General features: G+C 36.8%; 1 long non-coding RNA gene across 1 annotated transcript; it reads left to right on the forward strand.

Annotated features, from left to right (window-relative positions):
* Positions 1-722: 722 nt before the first annotated feature.
* LOC150099024 (uncharacterized) lies at positions 723-23854 on the forward strand. Its single transcript, XR_016549520.1, has 2 exons — positions 723-917; positions 22142-23854. It is a non-coding gene; the product is annotated as an uncharacterized LOC150099024 (long non-coding RNA).
* Positions 23855-25146: the final 1292 nt, after the last annotated feature.

A 25146-nucleotide genomic window follows, 5' to 3' on the forward strand; every position in this document is an offset into this window, starting at 1 on the left:
ATTGTTATACTATTACAGAATTTTCTAAGGAATCCACATTTACAGACTGTGCCATCTACCGCTGACTAAGTTTAAGGTATATATATATATGTGTTAAAGATACCAAGCAATTTTATAAGCTAGGTTTTAATCCTTTTTCCCAAGTAAGCGACAATATTTGGGCAATATATTTCCCAAATATATATAACTTCTTTTATTGTGATGGAAGGATACAATATCCTGTTGTTACAACTTTACTACGGAGACGGTGGAGGTTTAGCTTTTTGTAGATGGTGTTGAAAAAAGTAATGAGGGAAATATTTTTGGAAAATTTAGAAAAAAAAAATGTCCTCTCCCCCTATCCATCCAAGAAGTTATGTGATTTATTATTATTTGACACCTCCAGGGAGTCCAAAGACTCATCGAGGGAGAGTGTGCCAACAGCATCGAACGATTGGGGCCCTTCCAACTACTAACCGTGCTCAAACTTACTTAACCGAGCCATTAGTAGCAGAGGGTCTACCAATCGACCATGTTGAATGTTAAAAATTGTCTTTATTCTCTGCTGCTGGAATTCATTCTTTTACCGAGGATAATGTTTGAACTATTTAATTTTTTTTTTCCTAACCATCACTCATCATACTTAAATTTTTAAAAGGTTACCGAAATTTGATTTAACCCATTCTCTTTGCTAATACCTCACGTTCGTTTTCTTATCACTACTGCTTCCGCCATCTGGTATTCATTGTTTATATCAAAGTTGTTGACAAATTTTTGCCTGCAATCTAAGGTGGTGTGGTTTATTGTTTCATCTTTAGAGATGGTGTTGAAAATAATCGTTCCTTCTTTAAAAAGTTCGTGAGTTTGGTATTTATTTATTTTCAGTCATTACTGGTGCTGGAAATGTACATCGGAAAATCGATCTATACACACTGAAGGTGAGTATTTTTTTTTTTTTTTTTTTATTGTTGATGTATGTAATGGCGGCATGTTCAAGTAGGAGCAGTTTAGTTACCTGTTCAGACACAAGTTGGGAAACCTTAATTGTGGAACAACCCACTGCATCTGAAAATTGTTGTGAGACTGATAGTTATCAAGAGGAAGTAGGCATGCGGACAACTCTTTCAGCACAAAATGATAAAGTGGCATGTGACGTCGATTCTTCTTACAAAGATGTTATTGACACGCAGGTTGTTCGTAAAAGTGATTTCGGTCCTAATGTATTACGAAGAAGTAATAACTGTTTTAGGCTTCGAAAGCGTCCCATACCATTTCGAGAGCAAGATAATGTTTTTTGTAAACCTAAGGAAAAACGGCGAAGATATTATTGGTAATTGGACTGGCTTGGCATGTGTTTCATAGTGTTAGTAGAAGTAGCACAACCTTGCAGAAATCAGTCGTGTAATTTCTGAGAAATAAGACTTGTAAATATCTTTTGAGAATCGATGCTTATCTCATTTGAGTGGTGCTATTGAATTTTAAATGGGACCAATGTGATGATGTGCTCAAGAATAGAACAGTTTTAATTAAACCAAGTTCCTGTGACTTTATTCGGTAAATTTTTGAAAATTTGACATTCACACATTTAGCCAAGTAAAAATATTGGCGGTCGCAGCAGTGTTTTGTACAATGAAGCAGTGGAATGATGTATAGTGTAAGTGACGTGTTTTGCAATCGCAGTTTTTCGTTTGTTTGTTTATTTGTATTTTCTGTACTGCACATGTTCAAGTGTGTGAAATAAAGTGCTGGTACTTAAATTGGACTAAATCAGGACATGATGAGTTTTAGTGAATAATTTTTATAAATTCTATAAATTGATGAAATTTTCTAGAATGTCATCGCTGACAGATTCGTTTTTTTTGCCGTCACTGTATTAGAAGACGAACTCTTCTTTTGTATGGTGCAACTTTTAATGGTATTGTCATGCCACATACAAATGGAAAAAGAAAAAAATAAATTGCATTTAAAAACATAATATTCATAGCTACAGCTAAAATGTATTTTTATTAGAATATGCCATAATAATTGCACTTTTGACATATTTATGATCTGGAAAAAAAATGTAAAAATCATAATAAAAATCATTGGGTGTCTTCTGAAGAGGTAATTTCTTTTTCACTATGAGCATTAGATGTAACTACACTTCATTTCTTTAGCCTCGATCAGTTTGGATAGAATAAAATTTTATTTTTTGGAATGACTTGCATTTTTTATCTATACTGATTGGGTTTGGTAAAAAATGTCTTTCCATATAGTTTTATTTTCTAATTTTAGATACTGCTTCTGTATAAAAGTGTAGTTAAATACAGAGTTAAACATAGTTTAAATACTGTTAAATGTTTGCCTTAGGTACAAACAGAAAGCAGTCTGCCTAATCATTACCCCCTCCTCACAGACTCTGTGCATTTCTTTCTGTAGGTGCCCTTTTTTCTGTATTATGCATTTCTTTATAGGTACTCTCATGGATGGTTGTTGCACTGGTTACTATCATTCCTCTGCATTTCTTTAATCATGTATGAGCTACTGGTCAACATTCACACACACAGAGTTCAACTCCAAACCTATTGAACTAACTTGAGCCAATTCCTGGGTTCTTGTAATCTTCTTGACCTTTAAAAAAAAAAAATGGAACAGTGCTCAAAACATTGCTGCAAAGTCACAGAAATTTAAAACAGCTATTCTTATATAGAGAGATCTTATGTGATCCATAATGTCCTCGTAAACTTTTTCAGAAATTTCATAATATGTGCTTCACTTTGCACACTTGGTGAGAAACACACCTTCCTTCTCCCAAGTTTAGTTAAGTTTAGTTATTACTGATTTGAAACATTTCGAGGATCTTCGGAATAGGTTTTCAGTTTTTGATCATGGATGAACTTATTAGCTGCTGACTTTTAATATGAGTAGTACAAGTATGCTAAGATAATGTTCTGACCTCTGAGGAGGACCAGCAAGTTCACAAGGTTTCTCATGTCAGCACACCTTAATTAAAACTATAATAAGTGAATTCATGTGGTCATTCTTCAGAGTAGGTTTCCATGTTTTATGCTGTAGCTATTAATGTAACGCTATCATCATTAGAAACATATTTAGAAGTTTCTTAGTTTGTATGCTTGTTGAGAAAGGGATATTTTACTTTTCCTGTAATTATTTTAATTACAAAGCTTAAATTTTTAAGACATTCTCATTATGTATGAACTACAGACTCATTAAACATTAATCAAAATTACTATTGAAAAGTTATTTTAAAAATTTGCACAATTTTTTTTTCAAAAATTATCTTACTTCAATTTCATTGTTAAAAACAGGAATTATTAGTAATGAAATTTCCACAAGAGATTGCAAAAAAATAAATAAAATAAGTTATATAGGTTTATATAACTTCCACCTGTGATCCCCCCTTCCAGTGATGGTACTGCCCTTTTCATTCTTCCTCTTTTTCTTTGCTTTTTTTCCTGTATTCTTTGCTCTACTTCTGAGTCTTTTCCCAGACCACCATCACTGGGATCCAATGTCCTGCCATCTTGTTTGCTATGCAGTGGGATTCATGGACATCTGGAAAGGGAGATCCTCATAGTCTTGCACTTCTTTGGCCTCTGCTTCCGCAGGATGGGCGATCCTTGATGGCCCAGCCAGGATCAGACTTGCCTGCAAGGGCCAACGGTGTTGCAGTAAGTCTCTTACCCCCTGGTATGGGGTTGAAATCCAATGCTTGCTGTGGTGCTGGTATAGCATCCAGGATAGCCCTGGCATTGCACTCCCAAGCACAGTCATTGCTTACTAGTCAGTGAGTGTCCATAGTGGGTGGGGAACTCTAGTGCCGAACCAAAAACCCCTCTAGTATGAATGTTTCAGTGGCACTAACAATATCCTACCAAGTACTGATACTTTAGATATAGCATTTGCATTGGTATCACAATCTTTTGTTTCTTACATCTATTACCAGTGTTTCTGCTCATTCATGCAACAGGTGAAAAGCTAATAGGGAAAATGTCACCCTTTATTCAAAAAGATTTAGGACTGGCAGGATCTCCCAAAAATGTTAAGAAACTGTTGAGAGAAATATCAATGGGTAGAATACCAATCAGTAACATAAAACACTCAGTCCTTGCAGGGAAATAATATCAAAATAGAATCTCCTTTATGTTTCTGATGAGATGATGTATTCAGAGCTTAAAGAACAGGGAGTGACAGGTATGAGGCTCATTCTGATATGTAGGGGTGATCACTTGGTTCTGACATTATCCTTTTGATACACCTAAGCCTCCAACATCTGTAAAAGCAGAGTGTCTCAACTGTCCTGTTAAACCGTACATCCCTAATCTATTAAGATGCTTTAAATGTCAGAAATATCGACATGCCAAAACTTCCTGTAGTGACTCTACCACCAGTGGTAGTTTACTACATGAATACCCATATGGAAAATGGATCAGACTGGTTGGAATATTTTTTCCCATCATGCAAAATTTAATACCAATACAATTCATCATACACCTATATAATGAGCAGTAAAGTATGTAGCAGACTGTATTCTCCAGACAGCAACGATCTCAATTCCAAAAACTTCAAAAAGACAATCAAATAATTATCGACTTATTGTTCTGACCACCTACCTTTGTAAGATATTGGAGAAAATGGTTAATGTCAGACTTCCCTGGTATTTAGAAAGCAGTGATCTTCTCTCCAATATGCAATGTGACTTTCATGGCCATCATTCAACTTTTGATCAATTGGTCTGTTAAACTTGTATAAGAGATGTATTCCTGAAGCAAGAACTTCTGGTTTCAGTGTTCTTTTACATGGAAAAAGCTTATGACACAGCATGGAGATATTGGCATATTAAAAGACTTCTATAATCTAGGTCTCAGAGGACACCTTCCTGTATTTATTAAAAACTTTCTGTCCAGATAAGAGTGTTCAGTACACTATTTTGGCCATGTCATCAAGAACAGATTGTCTTAAGTTTTAATAATGGAAAACCGTGAGCAGACATATAAATACAAAATTATAACTGAAAAACTCACGTAAAGTTTGACTTCCTCTTCAAATACAGAAGAAATAATGCGCATTCCTATCCCTTATGTACAAGGCATTAGTGAACGTATAGCAAAAGTTTTAAAACCACTGAATATTTTTGTTGCCTTTCGACTGGTCAGAAAAATCTCCACCTTTCTCACTTCTCCTAAGGACAAGCTGTCACATCTTAATTATCCAGGTGTCTACCAGATTCCTTGCTCTTGTGGATTATCTTATTTCAGACAAACAGGAAGATCTGCCCCTATTCGGCTAGAAGAACACCAATCTTATATTGAATACTTTAAACCTGAAAAGTCTGGAATGTGCTATTTTAATCAGACATAGAGTTCATTGGAAAAGACAAGAATCCTTCACAAAAGTCAGTTCCTCATGGAATGGCTTTATAAAGAAACATGTGAAACTTTACTTCACTCACCTAACTTAAACAGATCTGATGGTTTACATCTATCCCCTTTATGGGAGATAGTACTTTATAATTACTAATCTTTCTTAACTTTTTATTGTATTTTTTTATTTTATTTATTTTTATTGACCTTTTTAGTTATCTTACACTAGCTACTTAGGTGGTGCTTTTTGGAATTGTCAGTTATTGTTTAATTCGAGCTTAAAATGTACTGAAGATGCCTGTGACACACAGGCAAAAATTATACTATTAAATAATCTTTTTACGTGAGACTGTCTTAAATGTGACACTTTGCTGTCAAAGTTAACTCGATCACTGAACAGCTTCCTCCTCACTCATAACATGAGAGTAATTGAAAGACAACTTCAGCAAGCAATTGATCATGTCTCTCTAATGGCTCTTTGTAATCGGCTCAAGTTTTCAGTGGAAAAAAGTGTACACTTCTGTTGAAAACACACTCTTCACCCAAATACTGAATTAAGAATCAGGCAAACTGTTATTCTAGTAGCAGAGTCCAAGTTCTTTGAACTTGTCTTTGACAGAAAGCTTATATTCATTGCACACATTCGTCAACTGAGAGAAAAGTGCAAGAGAGCATTGAATCTCCTTCACATTCTATCCTCTGTGGAATGGGTGCGTATCGATCTTCATTGCTTTGCCTTTATCATGCACTTATACATTCAAAACTGTGTTATGGGTCTCAAGTCTGTGGTCCTGCAAGACAGAATAACCCATTCATCATCAGAGTATACAGATAGCTACTGGTGCCTTTTGCACATCATCCACTCAGTCTTTATATTGAAGGAAATGAACTGGCTTTGTTCAACTACAGAAGTGTCATACTCCATCATCCGTTTACCTGTAATTGTTGAATGCGCACAGAGCCAACCACTCTGATTTCTTGCCCATCTATATTAGTGGTTCAAGAACTGACACCTATGTTGGCTGTGCTACTGTATTTCCTGATATTACTGTCTCCAACCAAATCCCTGACTGCAGTAATACAACTCTGCTTTATACAGCAGAGTTGTATTACTGGTGGAGTGCCAGCACTTCACCAGTGGAATGGAATTGTTACCTATCTAGCTGAGCCATATACATACAGGGAGATGCTATCAGACCAGACTCAGACAAATTACATAATGTTTTAATTTTTTACAAAGAATTCATTTATACAAATGCATTTGATTATAAATTTCATTTATATGTAAATTCTGCAATGCCTAACTTAATTTTTGTGCATACATATTATTTACTAATTTATCCCTGACTGTTTATTATCTTGTTATTGCTGTAACCTTTGCTATGGTGCAGTATGACCTTTGCTGTCCTTGTGCCAGTAAATCATAAGCCAACCAGCCCACCCATGAAAGCTTGTAGACATACTGCACTAATGTACAGTAGGGTAAAGAGTTAGATAACCTGCAAACTCTGCTCCAGTAGACCTGACATGGAACCATTTCAGGCCTTAAAAAAAAGTACACATTAGTCTCACACTGGACAACGAAACAAAGGACATTTATCACTAAAGGATAGTACTTCTACTCCAGCTTAATTATGACATGCATCTGATATATTGAGTACCTTAAATAACTTTGTTAGTATTATTACTTCCAAGCTTTCACAGAGTCTGAAGGCTTATTGAGGTCAAACACTCACAGACCACAATAACTGTCATACTTTGCCTTGAATATATTCAGTATTCGAGCACTCACTACCCACTCTATCAATGCATTCCACTCATTGATCACCTGCCAAGCAAAAAATCTCATTTTTACTTCCTTACTCACATGACTGGTGTACAGTTTCTAGAGATGACATGCTGTTTTCACATCATCCATTATCCTATGCAATAGTTCCCCTGTATCTATTTCATAGGCTCCTCTCACGAACTTATACATCTTAATCATATCACCCATCCTCCTCCTATTTGCCACATTCCATCAATCTATCTTCATATTTGATATTCCAGTCCTGAGATAGTAATTTGCCTCTATACTCTGTCCAGTGTTTGCATATCACCAGTATAGTCACATGACCAAATCTGCACAGAAATCCAAATGAGGCCTAATTAGTGTAAGTTGTAAGGGCTACCCAGAAAATTATTGGTATAATGCAAAGAATGCCAACATGTACAGATAAGGAGATGATAGTTCCACTGGTGGGCATTCTTTCCATTATACCAGCAGTTTTCTAACGAAATTCATTTAGCTAATAAATCATTATGCCAATAACATACCAGATGTTAAATTAAATTTAACACAGAAACAAGAGTTAATCTTTCTCACTAGCCAGTGAAAATATGAAACATTTTCTGTTTAATCAGCCCTCTGAATTTCAGTTTTCTATCGATCATCACCCCCAGATCTCTTGTCTCCCCTACTTCCTCCAGTACTCCTCCAATCAAGTATACAGCCTCCCATTGATGTATCCCAAACTTCAAGACTTTACATTTTGCTCCATTAAACTGATACCCCCATTAATTTGCCAATCTATCTAGTTTATTCAAATTCTCTTACAGCGCTGCCACATCTGCACTATTACTAATAAACCTTCTCAGCTTCACATCATCTGCAAACAACTGTATATCCCCTTGCAATCCATTGACAATGTCATTGATATAAAGGTTAAACAATACAGGTCCCGGTACTGAGCCTTGTGGAACCCCACTTGTGCTTCCTTGATATTGCCTCACCATACACAACTCCCTGATATCTATTCAGACAGCCAATCCTGAATCCAGTTGACTAACCCGACATCTAACCCATGTGCTGTAACTTAAATAGCAGCTTATCATGTGGCACCCTGTCAAATGCCTTTGCAAAATCCAAAAAAATGGCAGTGTATGTCTTTCCCTCATCAACTGCTCTTGTCACTTTATTATAAAAGGCAATCATATTACTTCCAGCTAATTAATTAGTTTAATATCTTATAGCCCATATGATATTAGATAGCTGATAAGAACAGATACTATGCTTAGCCAGAAGTATTGTATCTGGTCTTATCATTTTAATATCTAATGTGCATCCCATCGGCTCCTAGGACATTAAATCATATTGGAAGTAGGCGAAGTCAAGTTGCACTATCTCTAATAGGTCAGCTCTCTCCATCAGGATGGTTTATTAGCTGCACAGCTCGCGAAAAGTCTAGGCTCATCTTCAGGAGATATGGTGACTGCAGGAGTAGCCTTTTTTAAAAATTTGTACATAACTTAGCCTACATAGTTTGGTTTTTAGTGATAAATTTCTCTGTAGCAAGCAATTGTGCTTGCATCATTCTGTCTGCTTTGCTAAATCTCTTCATGTTGGATGCCATTTCTTCAAACAATTTAATTGGTTCTTAACAGAGACAAATGCCTTTGCCAAGTTTTTTTTTTTTTTAGTTCTCTTCTACAACTTTTAACAAATGTGCTACAACTTTATTATCCTTTTTCAAATCTTTTTAGCTAACTAGTTCTTCCGGTTCATTATTTTCTTGTAAGACTTTGCTTTTCTCAAATTCTGTGAATGTAGGAACATATTTTCAGCAGCTTCTTCCAAACACTATTTATACACTCTGCTGTCATCCCACTCCATGCTGCATCTGCATTCGTTGTACAATGGAAGATGTTATGTTACTTCAAAAAGTCTGAGGGTTTCTTAAACACAATAGTAGCAATAGTCTGAGAAAAAGTGTCTTAAAAATCATAATAAAAAAAATAAATAACACCCAGGCTTATGGATTGCAGGAGTCAGGTGGTATTTGGTGAACATTAATGGGATGAGTGCCACAAGTACAAGTGGTCATAAGTTGAAGGACTACAGAAAAAAATGAAAAAAGAAAAGCATGTGTAGGTAGCTAAACAGAAGTCACAAGAAATCTTTGGTACAAATATGGAAGATAAATAACATTGTAATGGCAAAATGATTTGGAGGCTATTGAAAAACCTTAGAAATGGAGAAAAGATAAAAGGAATTAGAGATGATAAAGGCAACAAAAAAAGTAAAGATAGATATTGTAGATGTCTGTGGAGTAATTGCTTTGGAAGATTGTTAAATGAATTAAAAAGTGACAGAATTGCAATAAAATATATTCTAGAGGAATGCAGTCAGAAGTAAATATCGATACTGGAGGTAGAGTGTAAAGGCAACTGGAGAAGGTGATATTCGACCTGAAAATATTAAATATGGATATATATAAAAACTATTATAGTGACTATACTGCATAATTCTAAAGGCCCGGTCAAAAAGGTGCATTCCAGTAATAGGAGTAGAGCTCTCATAGCACTCATCACTTGCGTTTGGTTGGCAGCAGCTTTAGCTTCCCCTAATGGGTACTCACAGGGTGCAGGAATGAGAACCTAGCTGCTGCACACCCCCTCTTTTTTTACTTACTAAATTTAAGCTGTTCTCATTTGTAACATATCCTAATTTGTTGTAAATAATGCTGTACCAATTATTTACTACTGTACTACTAGTGTTTGGATACGAAATAAATAAATAGCACTCATCTATAAATAGGGAAATAAAACAATGAGAGAATAAGACAAGTTTCTCTACTGAATGTTCCTATTAAGATTTATGCAAGCATATCTGAGATGAAGCTAAGAAAATTGTGGTAGAGAAACTAAAAGAACAAACTGGGTTCAGGCCAAAAGGGGTTATCAGGATCAGATTTTCACTTTAGGACAAATAGTTGAGGAATTTTGGGAATATAACATACTATAATTGTATGGTGTAAATGGGACATGATGATGAGTAATACATAGTCTATCTCAATTATGGGGCTACAACTCTACATCTCCATGGTCTACCCTGGGGTGTTGGGAATCCTAACCATTATTGGACCTGAACCCAATATCACTAACAAAGCTCTTGTGAACACTTCAGAATCCTAATTAGGAGAAGTGTATATCCAACTGCAGCATAGATGCCACTACTGCAACAACAGAAATGGCTCTGAGCCCTGCACTCACCTTTCTGTAGTGGAGGTAATAAGGCATTGAGTGAGGCCAGGGGTGCTAAGAATCTCGCAAATGAAGGCAGGCTGCCTATTAGATTTTTGTAAATGGCAGTCGCTACTCTCAATATTCGAACTTTGGCAACAGACTACACAATAGATTTATTAATCAATATTAATTAAACAAGTATCACTTAGATATCCTCCTAGTGAATGAAACAAAAAGATTAAAAGACCTGACAGTAAGATGGTACGATGCTTCACAGATACTCCTGAGAGTATCCTCAAACAGTGACAAACAAGGTGGAGTGGACTTTATTGTTAAATCTAAGCTCATAAAGTCGATCCTTTCTTGTAACATCATATCTGAAAGATTATGTGTGCTCCTAATTGGAATAGAGAAGAATATAACAATAAAATTAATATTCTGCTATCCTCCAACATTCATAGCTGCTAATCAAGAAATAGAAAATTTTTACGTGAATCTTGAACAGGCATTAAATTACAAGTCACCGTACACATTCATTGGTGAAGACTTTAATGTCAAAATAGGATGCAGAAAACAAACGAAACATTTATAGGTCCAAATGGCTTGGGAGAGAGAATTTGCTGCAGCTGAACAACTCTTTTATTATGAACAATTTTTTCAACAAACACTTTGAAGAAGATGGACTCTGCAATCACCGAATGGTGAGACATAAAAAATGAAATTGACTACATTTTAACAGTCATGTTAAAATGTAGTCAAAGACATTTTATTGTAAAAGACAGGCACAAAATGCTGATACAATAGGTGAAACATATTTCAGCATACTCTGACCACAGACTCCTCAGAGCTATTATAAGAATAGACCACAAAAAAAGAACATATCAGGGCAGCATCAAACCACAAAAGACAGCCCAAACAAATGGATTACCACAAGTTCAGGAAGTACATTATAGAAGAGATTGAATGGACTATTAAGAACTGCTGCATAAATGAAAACTATATTGATTGAATTTGCATTCATTGAATTTATTAATAAATTCAATGAGTGCAAGAAAAAATCAGAAATTCCTGTGAAACAAAAGAAAAGAGAACGACCCTCACCTCAAACCATAGAACTACTGAAAAAAAAAAAAAAAAGAACTAAAGAAATCTCAAAGAAATTTTCTAGAATACAAAATTATCTGTAAGTTACTAATAAAAAGAATCCCAGAAGACTACAAAGCTTTCAGGATACAAAAATTAAGAGAAGCAGTGCAGGCAAAAACCAGCCTTAAAAAAATAGAGAAAGACTTAAATTTTAAACAATCGATTCGTTTTGCTCTACAAGATCAAAATGGAGAACAACATGCTAACAAAAAAAAAAATGCAGAGAATACTGAATTCCTCTATGTTTTTCTGTATTGATTTTAAAAAAAGCATTTGCTACCATAGAACACAATGCAGTCATGCACACCTTACTGGAAATAAATGTGAATCCTACTTACATCCATATGATAAAAGAAATTAACAAAAATAAGATCACACAAATATCTCTATTTGATCAGCCGATAAATATAGATAGAAAGAGAGGGGTCTGCAAAGCCGATGTGATCTCTCCAGATCTATTTACCAGCACGTTAGAATATATTCTGAGAAAAATAGACCTAAACAGAGTTATAAGCATTGATGGTACTTCAAATGTTGAAAAACTACAAACCTTTGTTTGCCGATGATCTACAACTAATATCTCAAACCCCCCAAAAAATCTAGAAGAGATGGGTGAAAAAATATACACAGCAGTGAAATAGGCTTAGAAATGAATCTAAAAAAAAAATCTACACAAGTGACAGTCACCTATGTATTAATAATATCCCTATAGAACGAGTTGACTCTTAGAATTACTTAGGAGAAACATTAAAAATGAATAATGATTTATCTGAAGAACTAGTAAAAAGAAAGTAAGCTGCATGGCTATATTCAACAGACTAAAATACACACTTACTGATCCAAATCTTGATATCTCTGCAAAGGCAAAATGACAGATCAGAATCATGGACCACAATAAGATGAAGAGACTCAGGATAACTTGGCGTGCAATGGAACGTAGGATTTGTAAGCAAAATGGAACGTGTTAGAAATGCAGAACTGAGAGAGAGAAAGAGAGAGATCAGGCATAAAAGATGTAGTAACTGCAGTATGCATAAGCATGATGAGATGGGCAGGCCACATAGCCAGACTCAGGGATAACAGATGGACATATTGTTAAAATCTCGTGTTTTATTGATAAATCTAATTCTTATTAATTAAATCCTTGTTGGCTGCACCTTTGTTAAATTCTATATTTTCTCGTTTGAAACTTATTTTCTTAACTTTTACTATACTTCTGAATTATCATTAGTTACTTTACCTCCATCTTGTAGCAGAAATAGTAAGGCTCACTTGTGCAAGACATCAAGAACAAAGAATGTGCCTCAGGCTGGAGCCAATCTCTTTGTCTGATTTACTGATATTTATTCTAAATTAAATTTTGGAAAATTTGTTTGTTAGCTGCACCACCAAAATTCTAGGATAAGAGGAGAATCTCCCTCCGAAGAATAGAACACCCAGTATGACACACAGCTCCTTCCTTTCCAACTTATCTCTATACCAAATTACAAATATTTCTTACTCTGCAGTTATGGCAATATTTACTTTAAGACACATTGGTTCGATTTTATGAGTAGTTCATCCAACTTAGAGATCAGACAAGTTATTTTGACAAGAAAACAATTTATTCATTACTAAGAAACAAATACCCATACATACATCTTCAAGGCCCACCTTTCCTAATTGGGTTGTGGGGGCAACAGCTGCAAGAGGAACTTCCAATGGTCACGATCCTCTGCCACCAAGCTCAGGTGTTCTGGTGGGATTCCCAAACATGTCCACCCAAGGTTTTGGATATAATCTATCCAGTGAGTCCTTGGCCTCCCACCCTCTGGGTTGGTAAAGAGGGCCTGCTGATGGAGCCTCTCTCGTGGCATTCTGACCAGGTTCCCGTACCAGCGTAACTGTGATCTCTCAACACGGAGAAGCAGTGGTTGAGTATTGAGAATTTCCTGAATTGCAGAGCTTCTGACTCTGTCGAGTCTTGCCAGCCCCGCAACCCCTTGAAGGAACCTCATTTCAGCCGCTTGGATTCGTGTCCGCATTCTTTCGGTCATTACCAAACTCTCATGACCATAGGTGAGGATGGGGACATAGACTGTATTGAAGACAGCCAGCTTTGCCTTCTGGCTTAACTCCTGCTTCAATACTACCGAACAGCCAAGCTCCCGCAATATTGAGCTTGCTAAGCCAATTCGAGTATCTAGCTCTACGTCCCATTTTCCATCATTCATGAATATGAATCCAAGGTATTTAAACTTCTCCACCTGCCTCATTTGGACTCCACTTACATGTAGAGTGCACTGGGATGGTTGTCTTGAGACCACAAATGTTTCAGTTTTGGCCACACTGATCTTCATTCCGGCATCTGCACAAACAGCTACAAACCTATCCAGGGTCCGCTGGAGGTCATCTGTGGAAGAGCTAAGCAGAACTAGGTCATCTGCAAAAAGCAGATGTCCAGTGCTACATCTTCCAATTCTGACACACTCACTGCCTCGGCTGTGCCTATCAATCCAATCCATAAATATTATGAAAAGGAGTAGTGACAGAACACACCCTTGGCAGAGGCCAACGGAGACTGTGAAAGGTTCAGACTTTGTGCTGTTTACCCTGACACCAAACTCTGGGCATTCATACAGTGACTTGATGGCAGCTAATAGTTGGCTATCCACTCCATACTCCTGTACTACTTGCCAAAGCTTATCCCGAGGAACCCAGTCATATGCCTTCTCCAAGTCCCCAAAACATGTGTAGACATTCTTGGCATATTCCCAAGATTTCTCAAAGACTTGCCTTAAAGTGAAGATTTGGTCATTTGTGCTTCTATCAAGACGAAAGCCACATTGTTCTTCCTGGAACTTTGACTCAACTATGCTCCTGCACTGTCTTTCTAAGCACCTAGCATATGCTTTCCCAGGCAGGCTGAGCAGAGAGATGCCACGATAGTTACTGCAATCCTTCTGGTCTCCCTTCTTGAAGACTGGTATTATTATGCCTGTTTGCCATTGCTTTGGGGCTCGCCCAGATATCCAAGCAGCCTGACACACTCGAGTCAGTCAGAGAACACCGTCTCAATTTAAGGCTTTTAGCATTTCGGGCCGAATTTCATCATTGCCAGCAGCCTTGCCCGATTTTATTTGCTAAATGGACCTCTTCTGCTGTGAGACTAGTCATTGCCCCAATCTGCACCTCTTGAATGTCCACAGCTGCCAGGCCACCCGGGTTAAGAAGGCTCTCAAAGTATTCCCTCCATCTGTGGAGGATATCCTTCTCGGTTGTTAAAAGTGCATCATCAGAGGCCTTAATTGCTCTTGCTGTGCACGATTTCCTCCCTCGAAGGTGGCGGATGGTCTGCCAGAATACTTTGCTGGCATTTGCATAGGATGAGTCTAATCTTTCTCCAAAGGATTCCCAAGCGTTCTGCTTTACTGCCTCAGCATACTGCGTTTGCAGTATGCCTCAGCATACTGCAAACGCATCTCAGGTGACCTGACCTTAAGCCATGTTAGGTAGGACTCCTTTTTTGCCTGGACAGTTTTTTGGACTTCTTGGTTCAACCAAGGTGTCCTTTTCTCAATGCCCGTGGCCATGCCGAGCCACTTTCTGCCTCAGCATGAGAGTGCAGAGGCAGTGACAGCTGTTCTGAACAGCTTCCACTCCTCCTCAACGTCTGCGGTATGCTTGGGAATCTCTTTGAACCTGGAGGAAATGTCATCTGCAAAATTCTTCCTCACAGCCTCGTTTTCCAATGCCTCCCATTTCATGCAGTATAGCTGCTTAGGCTTACCAGCGTCGATGGTAGCATCTGGTTTCTGAAGCCGTAGAGTGCACACAACAAGGTAGTGGTCAGTTAACAGTTCTGCCCCTCTTCTCACATGAACGTCCAACACTGAGGAAAATAGGTCTGTTGAGACTAAAGAAGTCAATCAGAGACCTTTGTTTCTAGTGTATCCCTGTACCAGGTATACTTATGGACTTCTCAGTGCTGGAAGAAGGTATTCATTATGGACAAGCTGTTAGTACAGCAGAAGTCCAATAATTTCAACCCATTCACGTTAAGGTCAGGGGCGCCGTTTCTCCCAACCACATCCCTCCATGTCTGGTCATCTGTTCCAACATGTGCATTGAAGTCGCCCATTAGCAGGACTGATTCCATGTCTGCCACCCTGTCAAAAGCAGCATCCACTTCCTCTAGGAAGGCAGAGTATTCTGACTCCAGATTAGGTGCATAGGCTTGCACCACAGCCAAATCATGGTTTTTCATCTGAAGCCTTAACACATACCCATCCCCCCAATGGGATCCACTCAGCAACACAGCCTGACAGCTGGAGGCTTGTGAGTATCCCACACCTGCCTGAGCAGACATTGTTCGGTTCACACCAGAGTAGTAGAGCTTCCACCCCTCATCCAGGTTGACAGTTCCAGAGCCTCTCCTCTTGGTCGAAGAAAGCCCAACTAAGTGTACTGGTAGCGCTTGGCTTCCTCGACCAGTTCCAACTCCTTCCCCTGTCAGAGAGAAGATGTTCCAGTTGCCTAAAGCCATAGTCTGGTGCTGTTGTCGTTGCCATTTCCGTCCTTTTGCAGAACCATTTCTTTGCGCTGTCCCTAAACACCTCCCCAAACAGGTAGTGGGCCCATTGATGGAGTTTCCTCTAGCAGAGTGCTGAGGAGTGGTGTCTAAGGGAGACTGTAACATATTTTTCGAACGGGTTCCTCTGCCTAAAACCTGAACGCGTCCCTTGGTAACCCACACGACGGACGATGCGGTATGAACATTTTTTGATGGCCTGATCATGTTACAGTGTTTGATAATGTCCTGTTACCACAAGATGAAATGACACAGCAAAATAGGAAAGATTCCCCTCGAATACTCTAATAGCATTTGGGGGAAGGAGCAAGAAGAGAAAAAAGAAAGAAGCAAGGGAGGAAGAGGAGGGACCAGTCTACAGATAATATAACATATATATATTACATGAAGTAAGGCATGGTCCAGCATCAGGTACCTCAGGTTTGCCATGCCGTACTCACTAAGTGAGCTCCTGAATACACTTAAATCTAATATGTACACTATATCTAACAACTGAATATAGGTTATTCGTTCATTTCCCACAATCATCTAAATCTTAGAAGGACTACTTGTCTAGAATTTTACTCCCCTTTCATAACTTTACATATAATCAGATTGTCAACATATAAAACTTCAGCCTTAAGGAATGACTACAACAATTAAATACAAGTAGATTCACTATACAATTCAGCTAGGCTTTCTCTTACATAGAGTAAATGCAATTGTTAGCTCAAGGCCTAAAGTCCTGCAACTCTAATTTTAAAACAATTTCATCAATTCAAACCATCGTCACAATCTAAGTTTATTTCTGACTAAATAATGGAAAGTTCTTACTTTTCATGAAGTCTGGTCCTCTATAGCTGAATATCTCTTCTTGTTCCCGTCAGACCTCGTCATTGTACCTGAACATCCTTTTCCTAATTTGCAAGACCTTTCTTGTTATCAGCAGATAATTTAATTCCTATGGCTTGGAAAGTTCGGCATCTGGTTCCTCCTAATACGATGTGCCTTAGTTGCATCATTCTTCTGACCTTTGCTGCATGAATATAGGTCTCCGAATAGGGTAACGATTCATCACCTACGATTCTAGTGAGGCTCAGCTGCCATTAACGAACATCGTACTTTCTTCTAAACTCCTCGGCTCACATTGACCTTGATACCGTCATGAGTCCAAACGCTCTTGTCAGAACCCCATGTGACTTCCTGCCCCACGAACAGAATCTCCACTCTGGAACGTACTCGAACTCCCAGGAACAGACTAAGCCAAGCAAGTGTCACGTCTCGATGCAGCAAACTGCTATGTATATGGTTCCGATGACCTTCATGTTCTTATGTCATAGTCCCCTGGGTACCCTGATGGTTTGCACCCATCACCCTCGTTGATCGGTGCATTTAGACAGGAAACCCCCTTGTAATGTCGACCTCCGTGTTTGCAGTGGCCTCAGGTCATGACTTAATCCCTTAATCTGTCTGGAATTTTTGTTGACTAGAGGTATACTTAGACACAATTTACCTTATATGTAATTTCCTTTGTTCTTATACAAAACTTTTGATATTACAATATTCAACAATTCAAAAAAAAAAACATTATTTCCGTTTCAATTACACAAAGTTTTTCTATTAATACACAAGTATTTTATTGGGACTTAGCATACTTGTAGAATCTGCATGAAAGGTATTTTATTATAAAAACTCCTTTTATTCAAGATTTTAGTGAAATCTATGGGTATAACTGAAGAGAAAAGATCAGGATTGTTGGAGGCATCTTTGTGACCTGCACTCATGGAGAAATTCTGAATGAAACATAGGTCCATTGAGGTAATCAAGGTAATCTCAATTATAAGTCAGCATCTAGAATTGTTGGTGGTACAGTAAGACGTATGATGTGAAATCAGGTGTGAGGCACAGGTGCACATACTTTCCACTGTTATGCATCATCTTTATGGATATCACATTATGAGGGAAAGTAGCATAAAATCTGATATCAAACTTAGGGATATTATCTTTAACTCTTTGCTGTATGTAAATGTAAATTCTGTTACTTAAAACCATCAAGTCTGCAAAATTCTTTAATTGAACTGTTGTAACAAATGTAGCATGAAAATCTGCAATGAAAAAGACATATAGTTATGAAAATAGGCAGGAATATTATTATTATTATGTGACACCTCAAGGGAGGGCACCTACTCTACAACGAACCACAACTACACCAACGCTATCTACCACCACCACTAGTATTTTCACAGACAAACCTCCATGGCATGATTCGAACTTGCAGCCTTTTGGCTGAAGAGCAGATATGCAGACTACTCAGCCAACCAAGCCTGCATTACAGTAATACCTCGGCTAACGAAGATAATTCGTTCCGGAATCGCATTCATTAGCAGAAGCGTGATTTCCCGTAGATTTCTATAGAAAATCATTTAATTCGTTCTGGATGCTGCCTACTATTTAAAGGTAAGTTTTATAAAATAGTAAAAAGCACACTATAAAAGGGCAAAAACTCACCAAAGGCTGAGATGAACAGCTACCCAATTAGATGAAGGAGAATGGAAAGTAAAACGAAAAACTGACGAACTTTACACTTTATTAAACTGAAAATATGTACACAACGTTTTTACTATTCTTCTTCCAAATTTTCAAAGTTTATTCAAGGTAAGTCTCCTCTTCTTCAGTAGCTGGCCTCTGTCTCTTTGCTAAAGGAGAAGTCAAAAATCTGTCCAAAGTTGATTGAACTTCTCTCTTTTTCAGAATGTTTTTAAAGTGATTCAGACACTTGTCTTCAACGAAGTTGCAAAGTCTGTTCATTTCAGCTTTGTTGGGATGCCACTTTGTAGCCAAAGACTGAAACTCTTCCCAGTAGTGCAGCATTTTTTAAATGTCAGATCTTTTGAGTGTTCTTCTACATCTTCTTCATTTACCTCCAAATGTAATGCTTTGCCCAAGGAGACTATCTTATCTACAATGTCAGCATTTTCAGCAGCAAGTTCCGCAGCAGCATCTTGAACACTGGAAACAGCACTTCTTATCTTGCAGCAGTAACTTTTCCAGGCAGCATTAAGTGTCCTAACTGACACTTCGTCCCATGCCATAGCAATGACTTGAATAGCATGAAGATATGATAGTGATCCTTCCAGAATTCCCTCAGAGTCAGACTGGTAAATGAAGTTGCATCAAAACATCTTTGGAACAAAGATGTTTTGATGCAACTTGTATACAATTTCTTAAAGTTTGATATGACTTGTTGGTCCGTGGGTTGCAAAATAGATGTGGTGTTCGTAGGAAAAAATTTTATCTTGAAGTTAAAAAAGGTCTTCACACCAGCTGCAACTGAAGCTGCCTTAATCTCCTCCCCCTCCTTCAAAATTGTAGCTATTGATGATGATGCTCTGCCATGCTTGACTGCTAAATCTACAATTCTGACTCTTTCATATGCTGAAATTATTTCTTTCTTTTGCTCAGTTGTGAGCAACTTCTGCTTCCCTTGGGTTTGTCGCTTACTTTTTTTTGGACCCATTGTCAAGAAAAATTTTTTCTGAAAAATATAAAAGAAATATGACATATAGCATGTTATTTATTTAATTAGATAAGAATAGAATTTACTAATTATAAATTAATCTCCCATAGTAGAATTTAGCCAAGTAAAGAATAAATGCTATCACACTTACCTCTCGTATTCACCATGGAGCGTGCACTGTACTGACACTGGTATGAGGCTTCTCACTTCTCGCTGTCTTGAACGTAAACAACCCAGTTGGGTTGGTGGGTCTCCCCTATGTGATGTGGTCAGCTCATTTCTTTGTCACACACATACAGATGGAAAAGATGAGCTCCTGGAATGGCCTGACCATTCATGTTTGCTGCTTTATGTTAGCGCGTGCATCCACTAAAACATTCGTTAGCCAAGTCCGAAAAACAGCAGAAAAAAATCTTTGTTAGCAGGGTCACTGGTTAGCCAAGGTATCACTGTATATATATTGAAAACATCAACTCCATCCTGAATGGAAAGCCTATAGAACAAGTAAGCTTTTTGCTATTTAGACACTGATTTTATTGATGGCAAATTAAGTATGGAAACAACAGAATGAGCTAGTCTGCTAATGTTTAGTCTTCTGAATAAGAGAGAAATATATGGAATAATAGAGAAATTAATCGTACACTAAAACTAGCTGTATACAATACAGTGTTCAAACCAGTTTTAACTTTTGGATATGATGGCCATGTTAGAAATGAAATGAATGGAGACTGCAGATATGAAAATTCTGAAAAAAAAAAAAATTAGGAGAGTAGCATCAGTGATAGAGCAATATAAAAATGAAGATATTAAAAAGGAACTTGACATTACTGGTATTCCGTAATGTGTGAGCAGAGTTAATCTAAGTGACCACACCACCTTAAATTCTATAGGAGAGCAATGGTAAGTGAAACAGATGGTTGGATTGCAAGAAAAGGAGACTGAAGCAAGATCATCTCCATCTTAAAAACAGACATCCTTGCAAGCTTAGACATGGTTTCTTTATTTACGAATGTACCAGTTGAAGAAGTTATCAATATCCTGGACAATCTATCCACATGACACAGCTCAGCTTTTTCATCATTGCCTCAAATCAAATTAATGGAAAGCCTATAGAACAAAGTGAATGACACAATATGTGAACAACTTGATGGCTTAGCCATGGACTGTCCCTTATCACCTTCCTGTGTTAATCTGTTAATGGAAATATTAGAAGCTGATATCCTTTCCAAATTAAACCCAAAGCCATTGGTTTGGTGGTTTCTAAAGAAGCCTAAACGTCCTAAAGAAGCCAGACAGAACTGCTAGTGAAACTTGTAGACAAGTGTATGTATATATTTTTCAAAAAATCTCTGGTCAACTAATAAAGCCAGTATGAAATTCAAGTTTAGCACATGACTAAACTCATAAATTGGAGAGGCACAGAAACAATCCTATTTGAATTTCTTACAAAAATAAATTCCTTCCACCAAAAAATACAGTTCACGTTACAGCTTGAAAAGAATAGCCAATTGCCTTTTCTAGATACACTAATCAAGAAAGAAGAGGATGGACAAATTCAGCTCACAATCTACTGCAAATCAACACACACACTGGACGTTACTTGCACTTCAAATCGACTCACCATATTGCACGGAAACTCAGCATAATTCATATGCTTTAAGAATTGAGCGACCAACATTATCTCAAGAGAAAAAGATCTCCTTGATGAACTCATTCTCATATAGAAAATATAGAAACTTTAAAGAAGCTGCCATGGTACTTCGCTCTGGAGAAAATCTAAACAGAAATCAAGGAATGATTCTAAAAGACATCTGGAAAAGCCTAATAAGTTTGCTCAGTGTACCAGAATTTCATTTCGCTAAAAACTATATAACGCGCTCAAAAAACAGACTGATATATTATGTTTCATGCTTATGATGTTACCCGTCGGTTTAATTTATTTCATGGTATATCTGCATTCTTTTTTACTAGCAAACATTGAGTTCTATGCACTGTTACACACGTCCTAAAGAAGCCAGACAGAACTGCTAGTGAAACTTGTAGACAAGTGTATGTATATATTTTTCAAAAAATCTCTGGTCAACTAATAAAGCCAGTATGAAATTCAAGTTTAGCACATGACATGGTCATATGCCTTTTGAATTTGTTGATTAATTAGAGCCAACATTGACAACCAAATTTTTGTAACAGAAAGTTTGGTTCTCAGTGTATTTTAGGGTTATGTATATGCAGTCATGTATTCTAATACATCACTGCATATAATATTTTTAACACACAGTTTGTCAGGGACTGGTGATCCGATGAGGACTGCTGGCCAAAGTAATGTTTTTAATGCAAAACAGGGCAGAATGCTTTCAAAGATTCATAAATGAAATAGTGTAGTGATATGACAAATTTTGCATAAAACATTCATTATATGCAGCACTAATTTGTTGCAGCCTTGAAGGCAGAATCATAATACCACCAAAAAAAAAATTAAAGAAATAAAATTTCACGTTGCTTTACAAGAAATTTGTAGCACAACTTGAAACTTGTTAGACTGTTTATTTAATATATATAATTACTTTTTGTTGTCAAATCTAGCCTACTTCTAGAAATAACAAGAAGTCCAATGATGTGTGTGTGTGTGTGTGTGTGCATGCCTGCCTTGCATTGTGATGCTCTAGAAGCCCATTGGATTTGTGCTTATTTCCTAAATTGAAAACAGTAGTTCAAAGCAGAGATGAGAAAATGCTTCTAAAAACAACCTGAAGAGTTTTGCTAAGATAGCTTACAAAAACTTTTTACATTGTGCAGAAAATATATGAAAAGAAAGAAAATTATGTTGAGAAATAGTATAGTTTTAATTTTCTACATTCTTTTCATCTCTCTTTTTTTTTTTTAAATTTCAGTGAACTTTTACAATGGAAGGCAGTACTTTCAGAATATCTCTCTTTTCAGTTAAGGGGTTATGTAAGGTGTTATAAACCCAAAGATTTATTTTATGCATTTTCATCACCACCTGATATGCTAAGCCCCTAATAAAACTTAATTGTTTAGTTGTAAGTGCACTACTGTATTTGTGAGTACTGATTATTTTGTAGTGATATTGTTATACGTTCTTAAAGTATCTGGCTTCACCAAATTTTGTGTATATAAATATTTCACATTTAGAAGAAATTGAAAGTGGTTGTAGTGATTTGGATGATGATGCAGATCCAGACTTTGCTATTGATCATACCGCTGATTCAGAAATAGATGCTGCTTTGAAATTAGTTATGGTAATCATGTTAAATGGTCTGCAAAGGATCATGCATCTAAAAAATTAGCACTTTGAATGCAGGATTACTGATTTTTAAATGTATTGAAACAATACGAGAATGTTACATTGCTTAAACAAGTAGAAAGGCTTGTGTGTTAGCATTTCATGTCAGTTTATATTTAATGGTATAATTCACAACACAGTAATTGGAAAATAATCTATGTTTAACTTATTTGCAGATATTTCCCTGATATTATATCCAGCATCTTGAGAGCACAAACAGTGTTGCAGTATGCAAACAGCAACAATTTTTTATAACAGTGGGAGTAGTTTAAAAAAAAATGTCTTTTTAATTTTTTAATACTCACCTCTCTCCTTGATCATGTCCAGGAGTATATGAAGTTCCCTGTACTTGTGACCCTGGCTTACTATGGACAGCTAGGAAGAACTGCTGACATCAACCTAGGAGAACATAAAAGTACATTCGGCACTATCATTACGGCAAGTCGGGACTGGCAGACCATGCTTTGGATACATACCCCTTCACAGAGATTCAATCTGAAGAAAACAAGTGCTACACAGAAGTCATAAGTCAGAGAGATTGTTTTTTGGAATTGGCAGCAGCTTTAAAACATTCTCCAAACCTCAGTTTATCAAATTACCAACTCTGTTTTTGTGCTCTGAAAATGCTGGATGTAATACCAGCGAAATATCAGCAGATAAGTTAAAGAAATACTAATTATTTTTCTATTATTCTGTGTTGTGAATTATACCATTCAGTGTAAACTGAAATGTTTATATTGCATAAATAAGTTCCAAATTCATTTGTTGCAGTTTTTTCTTTTGTTTATTATTTTTCAAATATTTTTAGATTCTTAAGAAAACATTTTTGTCATTGTTTATGCTAGAAATAATATACTTTTCAAAAAATAATGGAAAAAAGTGTTTTTTGTATCTGACATTTTTTTACACAAAAAACAATGTATTTAAAGTAATTTGTTGAAATTTGTGAATATGTAACTGAAAAGAGTGCAATAAATTATATTATAAATTCATATTTTGCATAATTCAGTTTTGTTTTACAAATACAGTACTGCACAAACAGTCATAACCCATAGAGCAACAATCACTGTAAACCTAAATTCTGATTTCCAAACCATTCTTTGATGGGGTTTCGGTAACTTTGTTAATTTCAAAATACAGTTCTGTGTTATTTCCCAAATCCATATTCTCCCAGCCTTACCTTTGACAAGACCCAAATCTTTATGCAATGTGAGATTTTTCTCTCTTTGGGGATTACCTTATTAGGACTCTCCTAATATAAACACATTACAATCGTTGTCTTCTCGGCATCCAAACTATTAGGATTCCTCTTTCACTCAAGGCATTACTTTATCTCTGATCAGGCTATAAATCCTGTACAAATTCATCCATCAACGAATATTGCTTACACATCTGGAGCAGTGCCCAAGAGCTCTGTAAAAATATACAACATAATACAGAAGAGAGCAGTCAGTAAATGACTCATCCCTGTCCAACTTACTCCACTCTCATCATAGGCATTTAGTATTTACTGCATGCATCTTCTATAAATACTTCTGTTGTAAATGTTCATCAGAACTAGAATCAATAATTCCCCCTCTCTACCAGATCCACTGAAACGTGTGGTTGTCACCCTCACCCCTACACAATCCAACTCCATACTCATAGAACAAGTTTCTCTTCCTCCTCCTTCATTCTTGCTAGTGCTGTACTCTGGAACAGTCTTCTCTCCTATGTGTTTCCCAAAGAAAATGCACTGGTTTTCAAACCAAATTTGAACAAATTCCTCCTTTCTCAAATCTCTTCCTATACACAGTACTAATGTACTATAGGGTGACCGACCGACCAACCTCTCATGTATAGGTCCATGAAGTAATTATCTGCATCTGATAATTCTGAAGTTTTCTTCTTTATTTTTGTTAGTAGGTTATGGTTTTGTTTTATAAGTTTCTGCCATCAAATATTTGTATACTTCAAGTAAAAGTAAATAATATTTGTAATTTTAAATTTTGAGAGGTTTGAGAGTGATCAAAAGGCTCATGTTCATCTTCAGCATGAGCATGAGTCTTTTTATTGGGCAACTTTAAAGGACCTTAATTTCTTTGTAGAGTTTGTAATTTGCTTATGATTCAATAGCTTGACTGTTTTGAACTTAATGTCATGAGTCCATGCATAATTTTCATGCATGAGCTACTGCAGTATTTTCTGTTTTTGCCTAGTCTAATGACACCAAGTAGTTCAACTGTGGGTTGTCACCTGTGTTTGCCTGCTTGTTTTATAAAACAAACCAGTAGCTAATATCCTT

The sequence above is a fragment of the Typopeltis vanoorti genome, chromosome 15, assembly GCF_054136105.1.
Source record: "Typopeltis vanoorti isolate ZY-2024b chromosome 15, IOZ_Tvanoo_1.0, whole genome shotgun sequence".
NCBI lineage: Eukaryota > Metazoa > Arthropoda > Arachnida > Uropygi > Thelyphonidae > Typopeltis > Typopeltis vanoorti.